The sequence below is a fragment of the Physeter macrocephalus genome, unplaced genomic scaffold (assembly GCF_002837175.3).
Source record: "Physeter macrocephalus isolate SW-GA unplaced genomic scaffold, ASM283717v5 random_52, whole genome shotgun sequence".
In the NCBI taxonomy this organism is placed as follows: domain Eukaryota; kingdom Metazoa; phylum Chordata; class Mammalia; order Artiodactyla; family Physeteridae; genus Physeter; species Physeter macrocephalus.
In genome coordinates, this window is record NW_021145337.1 from 95252 (window position 1) to 116689 (window position 21438).

A 21438-nucleotide genomic window follows, 5' to 3' on the forward strand; every position below is an offset into this window, starting at 1 on the left:
AGATCCCACATGCATGCCGCAACTAAGAGTTTGCATGCCACAACTAAGACCCGGCGCAACAAGGAAAAAAAAAAAAGATAATGGATCTAAATGCACTCCTATTGGATTTGGCATGTAGTAAATGATCACAATTTTTTAAAAGAAATGACAGTTTTAGACAGGCTATTTTTGGTTCGGAATGCGGTAGGTCTGGTAATGAACATTTAGCCCTGGCTCTGACTAGCTCAGGAAGGAGAAGAAATCTTAGAGGCTCCTGCTCAGGGGTTCTTCGCAAGTGTTTCTTCCACATTTCAGTGTCTCATTTCAGTGTCTCATTTCAGTGGCTCAGGAAGGTGGAGGAGGGGAGGATGGGGGTGGGGGAGACAACTTCCAACCCGGAAGGGTGGGTAGGTGAAAGGGGAAGCGGTGAACTTTGTCTTTTTTGCGGAAATGATCTGGAAATAAGGCTTCCTGGGGATGCTCCCAGGTTACGGCCTCAGGGCTACATGTGCTTGGGGGTGGGGTGCAGAAAAGGGAAGTGGGGGATGTCAGGGACATCAAGGTGTTCCCCACTTCCCCTCCAGCCTACCTTCTCTTTATTCCAGTGCCAGGCTTGTGCTGGGCATCTGGGACACATCCGTGAGCAGCACACCATCAGATGTGGAATAATAAACACGATGTCGTTAATGAGAGGGTAGTAAGTGTTACAGAAAAGTGGGGATGGGGTCAAGAGTGTGAGGGAGGGGCTGTAATTTCAGAGAGGGTGGTCGGGGTGGGCCTGGTTGAGAAGGTAACATTTAAGCAAAGGCTTGAAGGAGGGAGCCAGCCATGTTGATACCTGGGGTGCCAGTGGTTCGGGCAGGGGGAAACAGCCAGTGCAAAGGCCCTGAGGCAGGACAGTGCTGGAACAGCAGGGAGGCCTGTGAGGCTGAAGCAGAGTGAGTGAGATTGAGGGTGTTTGGAGGTGAGGACAGAGAAGTAGTGAGGCTTAGATCATGTGGGGCTCTGGAGGCCATAGGGAGGGCCTGATACCTCTCTAGACTGTGGGGAAACTGAGTCAGGAGCTCAGGATGGGTCATGAGTATATTTGCTTGGGTGGGATTATTTTCTTATCACGGAGCTGTGGCTGCTGCTAGCAGAGCTAAAGTGTGATTCCAGAAACAAAGGGCTCATAGGCCTCGTGAGTATTTGGTTTTGATGGAAGAGGTGCTTAAAAACAACGGCAACAAGTTTGGGGTTAGTAGATGCAAACTATTACATATAGTAAGGATAAAAAACAAGGTCCTACCATATAGCACAGGGAACTATATTCAATATCCTGTGATAAACCATAATGGAAAAGAATATGAAAAAGAATGTATGTATGTGTGTAATGAATCACTTTGCTGTCCAGCAGAAATTAACACAACATTGTCAATCAACTACAATTCAGTTAAAAACAACTATAGCAACAGCAACAGCAACACAATAATAATAGCAGTTATGAATACTTGAAGCCTTCCTATGTGCCAGGCCGCTTCCCTTCATGAGTTCGTCTCATTGTCACGACCTCACTGGAGATGCTGGGGCAGCGGAGAAAAGAGAGTCTGGAAGGAGGGGCTGGCGGAGGTCCAGCCACCGGGAAGGAGCCAAGACCGGGACTGGGGCCCAGGCCTTGTGTCAGACTTGATGTCATCACCACTGCTCCATCTATTTCCTCAAACAGAGGGGGCCTGACTGCCCACCTCCCACCCCCAAGCCCTGGTCTGACCCTCTGGAGGTTGGGCAATTCCAGGTTTCCCAGACCTACAGTTACCGCCCCTGGCCTGCGCTTCTCCTTCTGGCCGGAAGAGAGAACAGCCTTGAGCTGATGGACAAACACTGGCATTCAGGTTCAAATTCCAGGAATTGCAGAATCAGTCCAGCAATGTGCCCGGGAGAAAACCCCCAATGAGGAGGTCCCTTTGAAAGTTGAGTGGAAAGGTGGCTCTGGTGTTTGGGGCACCTGGAAAGACAGTGGTGCAAGAGATGGAGGGCCTCCGTGAAACAAGTCAGACTGAGAAAGACAACTATCATATGATGTCACTCACATGTGGAATTTTTTTTTTTGGCTGCGCCGTGCAGCATGCAGGTCCCAGTTCCCTGACCAGGGATTGAACCAGCGCCGCGGCCCGCCTCCCCACGCCCCTGCATTGGAAGTGCGAAGTCCCAACCACTGGACTGCCAGGGAAGTAAGTCTCTCGCACGTGGAATTTGAAAAAAAAAAAAATCACCAAACTCATAGAAAAAGGGAACAGATTGATGGTTGCCAGAAGCCAGGGGTGGGGTGTGTGTGAAGTGGGTGAAGGTGGTCAAAGTGTACAAACTTCCAGTTATAAAATAAATAGGTCCTGGGGAGGTAATGTACAGCATGGTGACTATAGTTAATAATAATACTGCATCGTATATTTGATAGCTGCTAGGAGAATAGATCTTAAAGGTTCTCATCACAAGGAAGAAAAGATTTGTAATTATGTGTGGTGATGGATGTTAACTATACTTATTGTGGCGATCATTTTGCAGTATGTACAAATATGGAATCATGATGTTGTACACCTGAAACTAATATATAATGTTATATGTCAGTTACATCTACATACAAAAGTATTAAGGAAAAGTGGCCAACGGCCTCTGTGGGTGCTCCAAGGGAAGAGAGGAACCTGCATGGAGACGTTGGCTGGGGGGTGGAGGTGGGAAGTTGGCTGTTTCCTTTCAGACTAGGGAGGGCCAAGTGTTGCTTGGAAATCCTTATTTTTGTTTTGTGGGTTGTGGCTCTGTAGGAGGCTACATTGGAGGGAAAGGCTCTGAGGTTCAACAGGCTGAAAGATACAGTCTGGGTGATCTAGAAGGCTCTAAGCACCAGGAAGCTCTCCACAGCGTGGTGACTAAACATGGAGCCAGCCAGCCTGGGCTCAAATTGCCACTGCTATCATTACTAGCTGTGTGACTTTTGACAAGTTGCTTAATCTCTCTGGGCTCCAATGGCTCCATCTGTAAAGTAGAGATGATAATACTTCCCTCACAGTGTTGTTGGGAGCACCAATTGTTAAATAAATATGATTCTGGGATTCAGGCTCCACCCACACCGCCCCTTCTCCCCACCCAGGGCTGTTGGAATGGATCCCGGAGAACGAAGCTTTTATGTGCCATGAAGACACTTGTTTCCGGGAAGCTACAGCAATTAGAAAGAGCCAGGGATGACTGCAAAGTCACAGGGTACTCATTATTGATTCATTATCTATCTCCTGCTCCCAACCAGAACATAGAATCCAGGGGAGTTGGGACTTTGCCCTTTGTTTTGTTACCCCAGCTCTAGGCCCTGGAACAGTCCTGGCACCCAGGACATATCAGCTGAGGGAGTGAGAAGGCTGTGCGACAGTCTCAGGAGTCAGCTGGACTTAGTTCAAATCCCATCTCCAGGCACCTTCTTGCTGTGTGACTTGGGGCTTGTTACTTAACCTCTCTGGACCTCAGATGCCTCATCTGTAAAATAGGAGGTTTTTTTATTAAAGAAAAGGAGATAATGGATATATAAAAGTGTCCAGTGTCCAGCACCCATCAGGGGTAGGGTTAGTGTTAGTGTTTTCCATCACTATCATCATCATCATCATCCTCCTTCTGCACTGGGGGTTTATTCTGCATCCTTGGCCCATTGCTGTGGTCAGGGTATATCTTGTTAAATAGAACTACAGGCACACAGCGTGTCATTTAGGTGGTGTTATTGAGGGGATCAGGCCTCTCATCCTGAGGACCTGTTTTTCCCTGCAGTTAACGGGCCACCACCCCCCAAGCAGGTAACAAAGTTCTCACTCTAGGCAGGCCAGGAAAGGCCCCACTTGCTACTTCTTCTGGGCCTGGTGAAGACAGAGGCCTGGCTAGTTTGGGGACAGTCTCCCACACCTCCAGGGGAAAGGCTGACCCATGTAATTGCAGGGTTGGGGAAACTCACGCGGGCCTCCACCTGGGCCACCGTCTGTAGGTGCCATCGCTTTGGTGCACCAGGCAGGTAGCATTGCCAGATAGAATAGAATGCCCAGTTAAATGTGAATTTCAGACCAATGAGTGATTTTTTTTTTTTTAAGTTTAAGTATGTCTTGTACAACGCTGAGAATATATTACAAGTCTGCAACCATGCAACATTCGGGACATACTTATACTAAACAATTACTTGCTGTTTATCTGAAATTCAAATTTAACTGGGAGTCTTGTGTTTTTATTTGCTACATCTGGCAACTCCACCAAGGCCTCTCTCTGCCCCTGAATTCACCCCATTTCAGCTCTATCTTGGCAGCAGCAGAAGCAAAGGGCTTATCCAGGGCCAGAGCCCGGGCAAGGGCAGTGAGCTAGGATCTGGGCACGGGGAGTGCCTCGCCTGTCCCTGGCCTCAGTTTCCCCATCTGTGTAACTCAGCAGGAAGAATCTCGGCTGCACAGGGCTTTTGCAAGGATGAATCGTGTGATATGTGTGGGAAACATATTTTGGAAATGAAAAAGGTGTTATGGAAACATTAGTTACCAGAATTCATTGTTATGAATAACACAGACCAGTCAGTGGAGTCTGTTTCTGACAACTGGTTTCCTTTTTTGAAAATTAGTTTTCCTAAACGAGCAATTTGTGTTTGTTCTTAAAATGTTAGAAAATGGAAAGTAGCAAAAGGAGAAGAAAAATCCTTAATTCCCCTCACTCAGAGACAACTATTTATCACGTTCTTTTATCCTTGAAAAAGTGTGAAGACATTTTTCCAGGTGTATGTGTGTGTATTTTTTTTTCTTTTTAACAAAAAATGGGATTATAGCCTGCATTCTTTCATGCAAACTGTTTTTCTCCCCTGGCTGCTGAAATTTCAGAATATACCCAGAGGACGTCTCCCCCTTTCTGTCTGGTTCATGCGATGCCAGGGGTGTTGGCATATAACGTGTCCACTTCCCAGATCTTGTTCTGGGCCCTTTCAGGTTAGAATACAGCTGCAAAATCTTCAGTGGGAAGAGAAGCAGTCACAGATGTATGTATAACTGCCCCCCCCTCTGCTATGTCCTCACAGAGCATACGTGAGATGCCTGGTTTACTTTTATTTTTTTAATTGAGATAAATTCACATAATATAAAATTTAACATTTTAACCATTTTAAACTCTACAATTCAGTAAACTTCACAATTCAAAATATTGTACAACCTTCACCATTATTGGCTTCCAGAACATTTTTAGCAACCCCCAAAAGAAACCCCATAGCTATTACCCCACTCCTTCCAGCCCCTGGCAACCACCAATCAGCTTTCTGTATCTATAGAGTTTTCCTGTTCTTGAAATTTCATAGAAATGGAATCATATGATATGTGACCTTTTGTTTCTAGCTTCTTTCACTTAGCATCATGTTTTCAAGGTCCATCCACACTGTCGCAGGTATCAGTATTTCACTTCTTTTTATGATCAAATAATATTCCATCATAAGGGTATACCACATTTTGTTTATCCGTGCATCAGTTAGTGGACATTTGGGTTATTTCCATCTTTTGATTATTGTGAATAATGCTGCTATGAACATTCCTGTACAAATTTTTGTTTGGATACCTGTTTTAAATTCTTTTGTGTATATACCAGGGGTAGAATAGTGGCTGCACCATTTTATATTCCCACCAGCAGTGTATGAGGGTTTCGATTTCTTCACATCCTCCCCATCCTCCCTGTTATTTTCCATTAAAACAAAAAAAAAAATTTTTATGACCACCATAGTGGGTATGAAGTGGTTTCTCATTGTGGTTTTGATTTGCATTTCCCTGATGACTAAAGATGTTGCTTATCCTTTCATGTGCTTGTTGGTGTTTGTATATCTTCTTTGTAGAAACGTCTATTCAAGTTCTTTGCCAATTTTTTGTTTAAGTTAAATGTGTGTGTGTGTGTGTGTGTGTGTGTGGTAAAATATACATAACATAAAATTTATCATTTTCAACCATTTTAAGTGTACAGTTCAGTGGCATCAAGTACATTCACAATATTGTGCAATCATCACACTATCCATCTCTAAAACTTTTTTTTAAAAAAAGCCTATTTTTTAAAAGCAGTTTTAGGTTTCCGGCAAACTTAAGAGGAAGGCACGGAAAGTTCCCTTATACCCCCTGTCCCCACAAATGCATAGCCTCCCCCATTATCAGCATCCCCCACTAGAGTGGTACTGAGACAGGCTGGGACCTGGGACTTGGGACCCTTTGCTGCAGTGCTTGCACCTGGACAAACGTCTCCTTGAGCAACAAAATACAAAGAAACTATATGGGATTAAAAATAGCTGTGTGCATGTGCACTTGGGGCAAATTATGGACAATAAGATACAAAAAGACCAAAACCCAACTGCCACTTCTGAAGAGTCCTGAGCAAAAACAGGGTACTGTGCATGCACCCTGCACACAACACCACCAAAAGGGTGGGCAGACCACCTAAGCTACTCCTGCCCAACCCCCGGCCCCACCCCTACCCTCACCCCATATCAGGAATCAGCCTACCACCCCCCTCGGGGAGTGACCAAGGGCATCTGTTACTTGTTTTCACTCCCTCCTGCTGCAGCAGGAGCCCCAGTAAAGCCTTACCTAAAGGGCTTCCCTGGTGGCGCAGTGGTTGAGAGTCCGCCTGTTGATGCAGGGGACACGGGTTCGTGCCCCGGTCCGGGAGGATCCCACGTGCTGCAGAGCGGCTGAGCCCGTGAGCCATGGCCACTGAGCCTGCGCGTCCGGAGGCTGTGCTCTGCAACGGGAGAGGCCACAACAGTGAGAGGCCTGCGTACCACAAAAAAAAGCCTTACCTAAATTTCTTGTCTGGCCTCTTATCAATTTCTATTGATTAGGGAAGGCCAAGAACCTGATTGGTAACAGTATGTTTGTTACAATTGATGAACCTACACTGACACATCATCATCACCCAAGTCCATAGTTTATATTAGGATTCACTCTTGATGTTGGACATTCAATGGGTTTGGACAAATATAATGACATGTATCCATCATAATATCATACAGAGTATTTTCACTGCCCTAAAATTACTCTGTGCTCTGCCTATTCATTTCATTCTGACCCTCACCCTCACCCCAATTCCTGGCAACTGCTGATCTTTTTACTGGCTCCATGGTTTTGCCTTTCTCCAGAACTTTTTCACCATCCCAATGCCCATTTAAAAAATTGGGTTGATGTCTTTTTGTTGTTGACTTGTAAGGGTGCTTTAGAAAATCTGGATACTAGATCCTGATCAAATGTACGATTTGCAAATATTTTCTCCCATTCTGTGGATTGTCTTTTTACTCTCTTGATACAGGCATACTTTATTTTATGCTGCTTTGCTTTATTGTGCTTTGTGGACATAGCATTTTCTTTTAGAAATTGAAGGTTTGTGGCAACCCTGCGTTAAGCAAGTCTATTGAAGCCGTTTTCTCAAGAGCATTTGCTTATTTTGTGTCTCTCTGTCACATTTTGGTAATTCCCGAAATATTTCAAACTTTTCCATTACTATTATATTTGTTATGGTGATCTGTGATCAGTGATCTTTGACGTTACTACTAAGACTAGCTGAAGACTCAGATGATGGTTAGCAGTTTTTAGCAATAAAGTATGTTTAAATTAAGGTATGTACTTTTTTTTTAGACATAATGCTATTGCACACAATAGACTATAGTAGCGTGTAAACATAACTTTAATATTCACTGGGAAACGAAAAAATTCGTGTGAGTCACTTTATTGCAATATTCACTTTATTGTGGTGGTCTGGAACTGAACCCGTAATATAGCCGAAGTATGCTGTTAGTGTCCTTTTATGCACAAAAGTTTTTAATCTCGATGAAGTTCAATTTATCTATTTTTTCCTTTTGTTGCTTGTGCTTTTGATGTCATATTTGAGAAACCATTGCCTAATCCAAGATCATGAGGATTTACACTTTTGTTTCCTTCTAAGAGTTTTATAGTTTTTCCATTTTGAATTCAATTTTTTCTATAGTGTGAGGTAGGGATCCAGCTTCATTGTTTTGCATGTGAATATCCAGTTGTTCCAGCACCACTTGCTGTAAAGACTCTTTTCCCATGCAATGGTCTTGATATCTTTCTCAAAAACCCATTGCCCACAGATGTATGGGTTTATATCTGGAATCTCAATTTTATTTCATTGGTTTATATGTCTATTCTTTTTTTTTTTTTTTTTTTTGTGGTACGCGGGCCTCTCACTGTTGTGGCCTCTCCCGTTGCGGAGCACAGACTCCGGACGCGCAGGCTCAGCCGCCATGGCTCACGGGCCCAGCCGCTCCACAGCATGTGGGTTCTTCCCAGACCGGGGCACGAACCCGTGTCCCCTGCATTGGCAGGCGGACTCTCAACCGCTGCACCACCAGGGAAGCCCTATATTCCTATTCTTATGCCCATAACACATGCTTTGATTACTGTAGCTTTGTACTGAATAATAACTTTTGAAATTAAGAAGTGTGAGTCCTCTGACTTTGTTCTTTTTCAAAATTGTTTTGGTTGTTCAGAGTCCCTTGCAATTCCATATGAATTTTAGTGTCTGCTTATCTATTTCTGCCAAAGAGGCAGTTGGGATTTAGATAGAGATTACATTGGATCTCTACATAAGTTTGGGGAGTATTACCATCCATGATGGTTAGTTTTATGTGTCAACTTGGCTAGGCTATAGTACCCAGTAATTCAAGTAAACGCTAATTTAGGTGTTGCTGTGAAGGTATTTTGTAGTTGTGGTTAACTTCTACAACAAGTTGACTTTAAGGAGATTATTTTGGTAATTTGGGCCTTATCCAACCAGTTGAATGGCCTTAAGAGCAAAACTGAGGTTTTCCAGAAGAATTCCACCTATGGATGAGAGCTTCAGCTCCTGCTCAGGAGTTTTGTATCTATATCTCTATCTATATCTATGTATCTATCTGTCTATGTATCTATCTCTCTGTGGTTCCATTTCTCTGATAGAACTCCAGTATACCACATGAATATCTTCCCATTTATTTAGTCTTCTTTAATTTCCTTCAGCAACATTCAGTGAAGAAGTCTTAAGCTTCCTTAGTTAAACTGTTTTCTGCATTTTGTTTTTGTATTGTTCCTTGCTAGTGTATAGAAATGCCACTGATTTTTTAAATGTTGATCTCGTATCCTGCCACCTTACAGAACTTGTTTATTTGCACTAATAGTTTTCGTAGATTCCTTAGGATTTTCTATATATAAGATGATGTCATCTACAAATAGAGATAGTTTTACTCCTTCCTTTCCAATCTGGATGCTTTTTATTTCTTTTTCTTGCCTAATTGCTCTGGCTAGAACTTCTAGTACAGTGTTGAATAGAAGTTGTGAAAGCAAACATCCTTGCTTGTACTTGATCTCAAGGGGGAAAGCATCCTGTCTTTCACCATGGAGATGATGTTTGCTGTGGGCTTTTCGTAGATGCTCTTTATCAGGTTGTGGAAGTGTCTTTCTATTCTAGGTTTGTTGAGTGTCTTTATATCTCGAAAAGGTGTTGGATTTGGGGGACTTCCCTGGCGGTCCAGTGGTTAAGACTCCGCACTTCCACTGCAGGGGGTGTGGGTTTGACCCCTGGTTGGGGAACTAATGAAGGTCCCACATGCCGTGTTGTATGGCCAAAAAATGAAAAAAAAAAAAAAGGTTTTGGATTTTTGTCATATGCTTTTTCTGTGTCTATTGATGACACAGAAAAAGATGATCATGTGGGTGGTTTACTTTTCTTCCCTTCTTGGAAGCGTTGGGTTGGAAATTCCAACTCTGTGGTTTTTTCAGGGATCAAAAAAGGGTTACAGTTTTATAGCTCTCCCCATAAATAATCGCAAACTCACGGATGCAGTAAGTATTTAGGACAGATGAGAAAACAAAACCAGCTCCTGTTGTGGCTCAGCAGTTGGGGGGAGAAAAACGTATGAAGATGGCTTAGCAATGAGTAATAGAGAAGGAAATTCAGGTGTGTGATTGCTTTTCCCTCAGTAGAAAGGAAGAAGGAAAGAAGAGGATGGGGGAGAGGGAGGAAGGAAGGAAGGAAGGCTGTTTCTTCAAGATTTTGCTCTGACAGATTTTCTGTAGGGCTCACCTCTTGCTATCAATGGTCTGTGATACTCTGGGTTAATGTCAAGACATCAGGTGTTGGGCACAATCCAGCTTTCTCTATAGTTTTAAAACAAGAAAAGATTGGCATCACTAATAACATCTGCATGGCAACTTCTCATGCTGGGGAGAACTTTGAAATCCGCTCCTTTAATTGAGTAATACGTCCAGAGCTGGTAGTAATACGTGGCTGCTGGTAGCTGGGTCCACGTAGTGAAAGGTGGTAAGAGCTTTGGGCAGGGAAGAAGGGGACAGTTTGCTGTAAGACGCTGGGCAAGTCACTCTCTGCCTGGGTCTCAGTGTAAAGCGGGGGAGGGTTCCACCACCAGAGGAGTTCTGGGATCCAGGTCTATGAATCCGCAAGGGGGAATCTTAGGCTCCCTGCCCAGGTGGCATTTCTCTAGGTAGCCACATTAGGGTTCCGCCCATTCTCCAGGACTCTGTACTCTCAAAGCCACATCAGCTCATCAGTGCCCTGTAATGACTTCCCAGGGGGCCCTGCTGGATCAGGGCTGCTATTATTACTGTAGCAGCATAATGGGGGCTCTTATCAGATACGCAGCACCTATTTAGGGGCAGAGGGTTTTGCTGAAACAGTAGTTACTGATTTCCAGTTTTCAGTGATGGAGTGAGAAAGTACCTAGGGGCCACGGGCCACCCTGGGGGCATACAAAGTACAATAGTTAGCAGATAGGGTAAGTTTTGTTTTTGTTTTTTAACATCTTTATTGGAGTCTAATTGCTTTACAATGGTGTGTTAGTTTCTGCGTTATAACATAGGGTAAGTTTTTCTTAACGAAATCTGTGTTAAATGCTTTGCCTGCATGAGCTCACCTAATTCTCCCGTAGATCTTATGAGATATGCACTGTTATGCCCATTTTACAGATAGGAGACTGAGGCTCAGAGAAAGTGGGCACTTGGCCAAAGGCACATAGAGCATCTTGGGCTGTCTGGATGCGTCTGAATGTACAGAAATTTGTTATGGGGAGAGAAGAGCCGCCCTCCGGAGGGCAGGGAGCACTGGATCCCTTGGCGCGGGATCTGGAACTCGAGGGTGGGGGTCCGCGTAGTCTGAGGGTCGGGAAGAAGGAATGCCAGAGATGGGGGACCCATGCGAGCCGGGGAGAGCAGGGGGTGGGAATCAGGAGGGGAGATTCAAGGGTGTCCGGGCACGTGGCGGGGATCGACGAGCTGGGGCAGAATCCGAAAGGGGAGACACCAATATGGGGCGAGTGGGGTCTGGGCTGAAACTGGGGGTTCCAGGGAGTGAACGGGGTCTGGGGTGTAACCCGGGGTGTTTCGAGGGTAATGGGAGATAGGAGGGGTGGAGGGGAAGGGCAGAAGCCGGAGGGTCGCAGATCCCTGGCGGGCTCTCAGGCCCGGGTTAGCGGCCCCCGCAGGTGGCTGGGCGCGGGTCCGGACCGCGCGCGGAGGCGTGGAGAAGCCGGAAGCCGAAGCCGCAGCGTCCCGCCCCGGCTGGTCCAGCTCCCGCCCCCGCCGCCAGGAGCTCCTCCCCGCCGCCCGCCCGCCAGCCCGCCAGCCTGCACCGCCAGCTCAGACCTCCCGGCTCGACTGGCTGCGCGGGCGGCGGTGAGTGCGGCGCGGGAGGGCGGGCGGCCGGGGCGCGGGTGTGGGGCGCGGGTGGGGGCGGCCAGCGGCCGGGGCGCGGATCGGGGGTACCCCGGGCCGGCGGTGGGGAGCGAGCGGGCTCCGTGCGGCGCGAGCACCTGCTCCGGGCTCCACGCGGGTCGTGGCGGCCGGGAACCCTGACGGGTCCCCGGGGTCGAGGTGGGCTGGAGGACGTCGAGGTCCCGCCTCGATCTTCCGTGCGGGGCCGGTGAGGCCGGGTTTCCAGCCTCTCGGCGCCTGTTCCCGCCGCGGGACAGGCTGGTTCCGTTTCTGCTCTGCTAAGTGGGCAGATCGCCCGCGGATCGCGCGCGTTGGGGTCGTCCCACCCCAACCTGAAAGCTCGCCCCTTCCTACCCGCGGGGCCGCCTCCCCGGAGAGAACGCCCCGAGGCTTTTCAGGAAAGTCTCGACTCGCTCTGGTGGCAGCTATCTCAAAGTTGAGATTTCCAGAATTATCACCCGGTGATTCAGAAACAAAACCAAACACCAAACAAAAAAGCCCGACGAATTTCCGGACGCCGGTCCCAGAAATTCGACTTCTAGGGGCCACGGCATCTGCGTTTTTCCCCTGACCCCGGGGGTTCCCTGCAAGATTCAGGACGGCTCTCATCCGGTGACTGTGTGGACACCCGAGGGCCTAGGGAGCCCCCAGCAGATGAAAATCCGGGACACAGAGCAAAGGGAGCCTGGGCCCTGGCTAGACGCCCCCTTCATGCGGGGTAAGGTGGGCACCCTGAGAGTAAAGGGCTGGGCCGGGACCCCATCCACTGCCGGTGTTGGATGGATGCCAGTGGCACATGCCGGCGAGGTGGACATCGCCCCTCCCTACCAAGATAGGCAGGTCGCCCCCTCCCCTCTGCTGTACAGGCCCCTGTGGATCTGGGCAGTGGGGTCATTGTTGTGCCAGAAGCCCTTGGTCAGGGTCAGGGAGAGGAGGTGATGGGAAATGGGTGTATTCTGGAAGGGCTGTGCATTCCAGGGATCAGGCCAGCTGGTCTTTGAATAGTTTTCTGGTGGCTTTTGTGCTTCCGATAAGTGGGGGCTGATGTCATTGCCTGTTGGACTGAGCTTTGGTGGCTGGGAAATCCAGTTTCTGGAAGTCACAGGACCTTCCCATCTTAGCCCATCAGGGTAGACTCTCCCACCGGTCTTCCCAAGGGGAATAAATCCTTGGCCTGGTGAGCTGGCCCTGGTTCAGGCGCTGTCTGGAATGCAGGTTGGCCCTGCAGTTCCCCTGGGGCCCTTTTAAGGAAAGACATGGTTTGCATTAGTGTGTGCTTGACTGCCTCCCTTACCTTTCTACTCCCACCCCAAGACGTCTCTGGGTGCCTCTTTTAAAATGGGACTAACCTGGATGCCGCATAGTGGGATGAGCTAGTATCTGGGACTCCACCAGCATGTTTGGTTTTATCACAATTGGCTTGGAGTCCAGAGAGCAGGTGACTTGCTCTACCTGGCATAGAATAACACCCATGCTGCACTTGGCTTACCTCTCAGCCAGTCCTTGCTCTGGAATTTAAATGTGCACCAGACTCTCTAAGAAACATTTATTGTAGATCTACAATGGGAGAGGCCCATCTTCCCTCTTTCCTTAAAAGGCATGAATAATACATGCTTTTATTCAAATTTGTAAAAGTATCCTTGTTGTAATGTTTTTGTGGATTAAGTGACTCGATGATTGATCTGAGATGGAGAATCAGTTTCTAAGTCTCTAAAATACTAGATTGAAGTCATTCGCTGTCTCTGGCGAGTAAACTTCCCTTTGTTCCTGTGGTCGCTTTTACGGGATAACTGTGGGGAAATAAAGTGCTACCCTTGCCTTGTAAAGGACACAGAAGAAATGGCTCCCGGTCCTGAGGGGTTTATGCTGTGGGTGGAAAATGGAAACACACACAGGTGAAAAGCCAGTGCTCAGCAATGCCCTTGTGACTCTGGAAGGATTGAAAGGAATGGAAAGGAGGGAGTTGTGAGCTGGGGGCCAGGTTAGTCAGGGAAAGTTTCATAGAAAAGCAGAGGCCTGAGTACATGTAGCAGAAGGTCCATGTGGACTAGATGGGCAGCATTCCGAATGAGCAGAAGGGGCTCAGCAAAGCTTCGGAGGAGGCACAGACTAGTCCATAGTTGAGGAGAGTTAAAGGGGAACCACTGAGAGTAAAGGAACTGGAAGGCCTAAGTTCATTTTCAAGGAGATAGGGCGTGCTTTGTTGCCATTACCCACAACCAGAGGTACTATGGTGCCACTCTGAGAACGGGAGTATGCCATCAGGGACTTAAAATTCTCCCACCGAAGATGAATCAACCCCAGCTACAGTGACGGTGGAAAAAGCGAGATCTGACACGAAGTCCTAGAGTCTTGGCACCCTGACTTGTCCTTATTTGTGCTTTTACTGCAACAAAAATAGCTCAGTGGGCGAGGTGGTCCATCTCATCATGCAAATAAGGGCTCCTTAACTCTGCCTACTTCAGTACTGATGTGTTTATGGTGTCTGGTGCCCATTTGGCCCCCCCATGGCCTGTTCTGAACTTGACTGGTGTTTACTTATCTTAACATTGTTATTTGAGTTCTAAGTGGTACTTTCCTGGGTCCTTCATCTTATTGTTTGCACTCTGGGCAGTCAGGATAACTCTTTCGTAGCTAATGAAGTTGTCCTTTAGCCGCAGGTTATTTCAGTAGAAGAACTGTGTGTAGTTTCATAGGGTTTAAGACCTGGACAGAAGAAAGGAAATATCAAGGGTGTCTGTGTGGTGATTCCCTGTTCACCTAGTAGGTAGGAAGTTAATTCACCAAGATCGGAAAAGCCAGAGGCACTTTCTTCTTTGTGGGTGAAGAAGGTAACTTCAGGGAAAATGATGATGGAGAATTGAAGCTTACTTAGCTCATGGAGTTTTAGAATTGACAGTGTTCCTGGGGTAAATTTAAGAGCTTAGCATTGACTTGCCCTTACCTTGAGTCCAGGGAGGTTATTCATAAAGGCTGCATTGATAGTTTTTAAAGTTATGTAAAAAATAACAATATTACAGAAAGCGTGAAAGATAAAGAAGATGATCAGATATAATCTCACCCTGTGAATGAAACAACTAGCATCAGTTTTCCTTATTTGGCAGTTTTATCTTTTGTCATGGTGCCTGTTTTTTTATGAAGTTGTAATCAGGGTACGTATCATTTTGTCTTCTGATGTAGTCCCATTAATGTTCTCATTGTGCTGTTTCATCAAAACTATCATTCAGGGCTTCCCTGGTGGCGCAGTGGTTGAGAGTCCGCCTGCCGATGCAGGGGACACGGGTTCGTGCCCCGGTCCGGGAGGATCCCACGTGCCGTGGAGCGGCTGGGCCCGTGAGCCATGGCCCCGTGAGCCTTGGCCGCTGAGCCTGTGCGTCTGGAGCCTGTGCTCCGCAAAGGGAGAGGCCACAGTGGTGAGAGGCCCGCGTACCACAAAACAAAACAAAAAACAACTATCATTCATGTGGAAACTGGGGATGGTGGTTTCACCAGGAATCCAGGGGGAAATTGCCCTCTCTGATTCTGGGGGAGCAGCCCAGCTCCCCAGTGGAAGGATTTTCCATTCTACAAATCACTGTAGTTTGCCATCTTTGAACCTGGCTCTCAGATTGTGGTCACTTTATCTTTGACTTGTGAAACAGACTGAATTTAGAAGATGTCATTTGAAAACATGTCTCTGAAATCTTTCCCTGTTAGCTTTGGTATTTTTTAGCTGAGGGAGACTGAATCTGAATTTGTTTTGGGGTCCATTAGCCTAAGAACCTTAGTGTAATTTCTCACTTCCTTTCCCAAAGAGAGTTGGAGATCCCAATTTCCCCTTTTGTCTAAATTCTTCCTCCTTCCTGACTGAGAGTTTAAGAAGCACCATTTGCCTGGGACGTTTTCTGGTGCCATATACGGGTTAAATTACATTACAGCAAACACGGTGTCGCAGAATCTTTGTATTTTAAAGATTGCTAGCCAGTGGCCTTTAGTTTAAGAATTTTGAACAATATTTGATTGACTAAACGTAGAAGTCAGATAGTTCGTTAGGGTTTTTGATATCAGGTTTCACTTGCGCTCACATTATTGTAAAGACCATTTTTCTCTAAAGACTGTGAAAGACCAGCTCTCTTTGACCTCCTCAGCTGGTTCTCCACCTTGTGTACAAACTAGACTGTTTTCTTAGGGGACCTGACAATTTGCATGTGTGTGTGTGTCCTTTTGCTGAAGGAATGCCTTTTTTTCCTGGGGTCATTTCTGTGATGCACGTATACTCGGAGCAAGATTCTTTTCTGGGGCCGCACGGTGGGGGCAGAGAGTGGAATTGAATAGTCTTCCTCTTTCTTCCTGCAAGAACTGATCTTAGAGGATTAAGTTGGTGGTGAAAAAGCTGCTTTATCTTCTCTCTGAAGGCTTCGCGCTTTTGTATGTTGATCTGATACCTAAATCTAGAAAACAGGAGGATATATTTTTAGAAGAGTTTATCATCTACCTGTGTTTAAAACCACTTTGTGAGCGTTTTAAAATCTATCTTAAGGGAGGGGGTACAGATTTGTGGCCGGTAATCAGTGTGCATTCAGCTGGGAGGTTTGGAGATTCATTAAACTCTGAGGCCCATTTGCTTAAATAGGGTGTTACGTAGCTAACTAGCTAGCTACTTAAGTATCCATGCACTCATCCTCAGTGAGAAATAATAGAAACCCTGATCATCACCCCCGCCTCCACTTAACCTTTCCCATTTAACCAAAATACACTTGAGAAAAAAAAAAAACTTTAAAAAGTTAACCTTAAAGTTTTTTTGTTTTTGTTTTTAAAAACTGAACTTGAATGCTTTTGAGTGAGGCCTGCCTGCTCCAGTTCATCTTATAGTTAAATTTTAGATTTGCAGGAAAGTAGCAGTTAGTGCAGGGAGTTCTCATCTACCCCTCACCCAGTCGTTCTGTCTACCCAGCCCCCAACATCTTACATCATCACTACAGGACGTTTGTCAAACTAGGAAACTGACATTGGTACCTCACTGTTAATCACATTCCAGACGTTATTTGGAGTTCACCAGTGTTTCTGCCAACGTCCCTTTTCTGTTCTAAGATCCCACCCAGGGTACCATACTGCATTTAATCACCCCATCTCCCAGTCTCCTCCAGTCTACTACGGTTTCTCAGTCTTTCCTTTCCTTGCTTTTCATGACTTTCTGGAGAGTACCGGGCAGAGATTTTATAGAATTACCCTCACATTGGGTTTGTCTGATGTTTTTCTCATGATTGCACCGGGGTTATGGGTTTGGGGGAAGAAGGCCACAGAGATGAAGGGCTCTTTGCATCACATCACATCAGGGGGTACATGATACCCAAGAGAGATTGCTAATGATGTTAACCTTCGTCTCTGAGGTTAAGGTGGTGTTTGCCAGGTTTCTCCATTGTAGATAGTTAGTCTTTTTCTCTTTTCCTAGACTTTTCTTTAAAAGCAAGATACTAAATCCAGCCCACACCTAGGAGAGGGAGGGGCTAGATTAATCTCCACCTCCTGGAGGGAGGGGGCTTCTACACATATCATTTGGAATGCTTCTGTAAGGAAGATTTGTCTTCTTTATTTAGGAAATACTTCTCTAGTTGTAAGATAAGTAAGTACTCGGGATGTAAATGTATAATAAAGGTAATTAATATGGCTGTACATTATAAATGAAACATATTAAGAAAGTAAATCCTAAGAGTTCTCATCACAAGGAAAAGAATTTTTTTCCTATTTCTTTAGTGTTGAATCTTTATGAGAGGATGGCTGTTCACTGAACTATTGTGGTAATCATTTCGTGATGTATGGCAAATCATTATGTTGTACACCTTAAACTTACACAGTGCTGTATGTCAGTTATATCTCAGACTGGAAAAGAAAACTACCCCCAAAAAATACACTCTTTCAAAGAACGTGCACTATAGATTCCCCCATCGTATATGGGATACATGTACGCCATATGTGCACGTGAAATCTCAGCTCTGCCAGGAGGTTGTCTGTGCATTGTTTTCTCTAAAGCTCTGGGGGATCCAGAGAAACATGGAAGATAGCCCTTCCCTGGAGGGGTGTAATGCGGTCCAGTTAGGGAAACAGAATCTAATTTGCAGACAGGAAGCAATTCGGACACAGGGGGAAGGCTTCTGTCATCCAGGGCTGGGTTGTATAGGATAGGCAAAAGGGGAAACGGGGCATGCCTTAAAAGACTGAAGTAGCTAACGTTACCACCCTGTTCTCACCTTAAGTCTTGCTAAAGGCAAGACTGTTCTATAATTTTCAAAGGTATGACATTTATAAAACCTACAGTCATCTGGACTATGGCCAGAATTGAGAAAATAAGCAAATAGGAGTCTCCCAAGTAACGCAGGTATTTATCATCAAGATAAATGCCCAAGCTTGTTTACTTTCCCCATGGGAGGCACCCAAGGAAACTAGTAATTCTTACTTTACACAGAGTTCTTACACACTGGGTTGTGGTTTTCCAGTCCTCGGAAGCTTTGAAGCAGCAAATGGAGGAGTAGGATGGGGGCTGCCAGCAGCCTGGGGTATCACAGAACCACAAGATGCTGACACAAGCATTTCCCTTCCTCCCTCCCTCCCTCCCTCCCTCCCTCCCTTCCTTCCTTCCTTCCTTCCTTCTTCCTTCCTTCCTTCCCTCCTTCCTTCCAATCCTCCTTTCCTCCCTCTCTTTCTCTCTCCCTTTCTTTCTTGACTTTAAGAAGGCAGAGAGAAATAATAGGGGATCATTTTAGAAAATGGTTAAGAGATTTTCAGGGGAGAGATATTGAAAAAGGGGCCTCGATCAGGATGAGGGAACACCAGAAATTATGAGACTGGAGTTTTTGTTGTGTTGAGACGTGATCTGGGGAGAGGACCCCTTGGCGACGGGCCTTTGGGCCTTTGATGTATGTTTATACTGACGGGGAGTTGTTGGATGGCTTCTGCTGTGGTTGCTTTCTCCTGGTATTCTAGGTTTTGAGGCTTATTTTTAGAATCTGAATTCTCCCTGGCAGGCGTTGAAAACTTTGGGGGGCTTTTCAAGTCGCTCTTGGGCTGCTGGTTAATGAAACAGAACCTGCGTGGGGGGTCCCTCCCCAGAAGGTCCAGCCTGGTAACCTGGTCCCCACCTCGCCTGGGCCAGGCTCTTTGTTTTTTTTCTCTTGGCCGTGCTGTGCGTTATGCGGGATCCCGACCAGGGATAGGACCTGCTCCCCTTGCAGTGGAAGCGGGGAGTCTTAACCACTGGACCGCCAGGGAAGTCCCAGGGCCAGGCTCTTGATGGCGAAAGTGCTCCTGTAACCCGACCCCACCCTCCTGGCTAACCACTGCTCACCCCCCCACAGGACACAGGTGTGCCTGCCTCTGTGTTTTCTGCCACACTGTTCACCCCCCTCCTGTTCTGCCCTCGCCTGTGTCCTTCTCTTGTCTTAGACCCTCCACTTGCCTTAGAATCTGGGCTCAGTTTCCCCTTTGCGTTTGCTCCCATATCTCTCCATGTTGGTTAACTTTGCCTCCCTAGATGGGTTCCTTTAGGCCACTGAGGGAGGGAGGGTCCATGCCTCCCCAATCCCACATCTGCCATCAGCCTTCAGAACCTCCCGCCTGAAAAATGGATCATAGCGTAAAATGTGAAGAGAAGAATTTTATTTTGGCCAACAGGATGTTGTTAGTACAGATTTGGGGCTGACATAGCAGAAGCGGTGGAGTGCACATCTTTTCACCAAAGAGAAGTAATCAGTAACTTTAATGATGACGTCATTTCACCCAGAGGTGGGAGGACAAGAGAGACCAACCTGGGGAGGGCAAATATGGGTTTGCAGAAGAGGCTCTTTTTCCCCATTAAAAAAAAAAGAAGTTTTGGGACTTCTCTGATGGCGCAGTGGTTAAGAATCCACCTGCCAATGCAGGGGACATGGGTTTGAGCCCTGGTCCAGGAAGATCCCACATGCCAGTTGCAGAGCAACTAAGCCCGTGCACCACAACTACTGAGACTGTGTTCTAGAGCCCATGAGCCACAACGACTGAGCCTGTGTGCCACAACTACTGAAGCCCACATGCCTAGAGCCCGTGATCCGCAGCAAGAGAAGCCACCGCCATGAGAAGCGCACGCACCGCGATGAAGAGTAGACCCCGCTTGCCCAACAAGAGGAAGCCCGTGCACGGCAACGAAGACCCAATGCAGCCAAAAATAAATAAATAAATTTATTAAAATAAAAGATTTAATGTATTTTATTTTAAATTTCATTAATTTTAAAACTTATTTTATTATAAATACATCATAATTAATATAAATAATTAATTGATAGATTATAGAACTGTAAATTTTTAAAGTTATAAATGTTTAACTTATTAATTTTTTCTTAATTTAATTTTTTGATTATGTGATATTGCTGTGGCTCAATATACAAAAGATCACCTTGGGGTATAAGAGTGAAAAGCATTCATCTGGCTGCATCCCCCAGTGCACCTCCCCCCTCTGCTTACAGGCAACCACTGTTACCAGTTTCTTTGTTTCTTTTTTTTCTTTTCTTTTTTTTTTTCTTCTTTTTGGCCACATCATGCAGCAGTGAAAGCGCGGAGTTCTAACCACTGGACTGCCAGGGAATTCCCAGTTATCAGTTTCTTGTGTATCCGTTTGGAGGCATTTTATGCATAATCTTACAAAGAAATACATATATCCTTCTTCGTTGTACCCAAATGATGGCCTATGACAATAAACACCATTTGGGCTTTTTTCATGCACTGATACATCTCGGAGATAACTGCATTTCTGCACATAAACTTCCTCATTCTGTCTTTTTTTTGAGGCTGCGTTGGGTCTTCGCTGCTGCGCACGGGCTCTCTCTAGTTGCGGTGAGCTGGGGCTACTCTTCATTGTGGTGCGCGGGCTTATTGGCAGTGGCTTCTCTTGTTGCGGAGCGCGGGCTCAGTAGTTGTGGCACACGGGCTTAGCTGCTCCGTGGCATGTGGGATCTTCCTGGACCAGGGCTCGAACCCGTGTCCCCTGCATTGGCAGGCGGATTCTTAACCACTGCGCCACCAGGGAAGCCCCCTCATTCTGTCTTGATGGTTGCATACTATTCCCTGGTGTGGATGCACCGTAACTGGTCTACCCAGGCCTCTGCTGATGGACAATTAGGCTGTTTCTGGCAACATTGCAGTGAGTACCCTTGTGTGCTTATCATTTTGTCACTGCACCCATGCATGGGGTCAGCTCTGATACAGATTCCTAGAGGAGGAATTGCTGGGTTAAAGGACTCATGCATGTTAAATTTTGGTAGATGCTTCTGTTGTGTGAGACTCAGGTTACCTTCCTCCCGGCTCTGGGAGAGAGGCCTGTTCATCCACACCCAGGCCAGCTCTGTGTACAATCAAACATGCTGCTCTTTGCCAGGGTGAAAATGGCAAATCTAATGATGGGTGAAAAAGATCTTGGTATCAGTTGTGGATTTTTTCAAACACAGACCTTTCATTTTATTTATTTATTTATTTATTTAATTGAAGTATAATCGATTTACAATGTGTTAGTTTCTGGCATATGGCAAAGTGATTCAGTTATACATATATAGACATATTCTTTTTCATTATGGTTTATTACGGGATATTGAATATAGTTCCCTGTGCTATACAGTAGGTCCTTGTTATTTATCTATTTTGTGTATATTAGTGTGTACCTGCTAATCCCAAACTCCCAATTTATCCCTCCCCACCTTCCCCCTTTGGTAACCATAACTTTGTTATC

At 46.1% G+C, this 21438-nt stretch overlaps 1 protein-coding gene across 1 annotated transcript in view; it reads left to right on the forward strand.

Moving 5' to 3' along the window:
- Positions 1-21438, forward strand: part of LITAF (lipopolysaccharide induced TNF factor) — a 79013-nt gene that overhangs the window by 36486 nt on the left and 21089 nt on the right. Inside the window, exon 2 of the mRNA XM_024123412.3 lies at positions 2083-2189. The gene's annotated coding sequence lies outside the window, so the exon portion shown is untranslated. The remainder of the gene's footprint in view (positions 1-2082; positions 2190-21438) is intronic.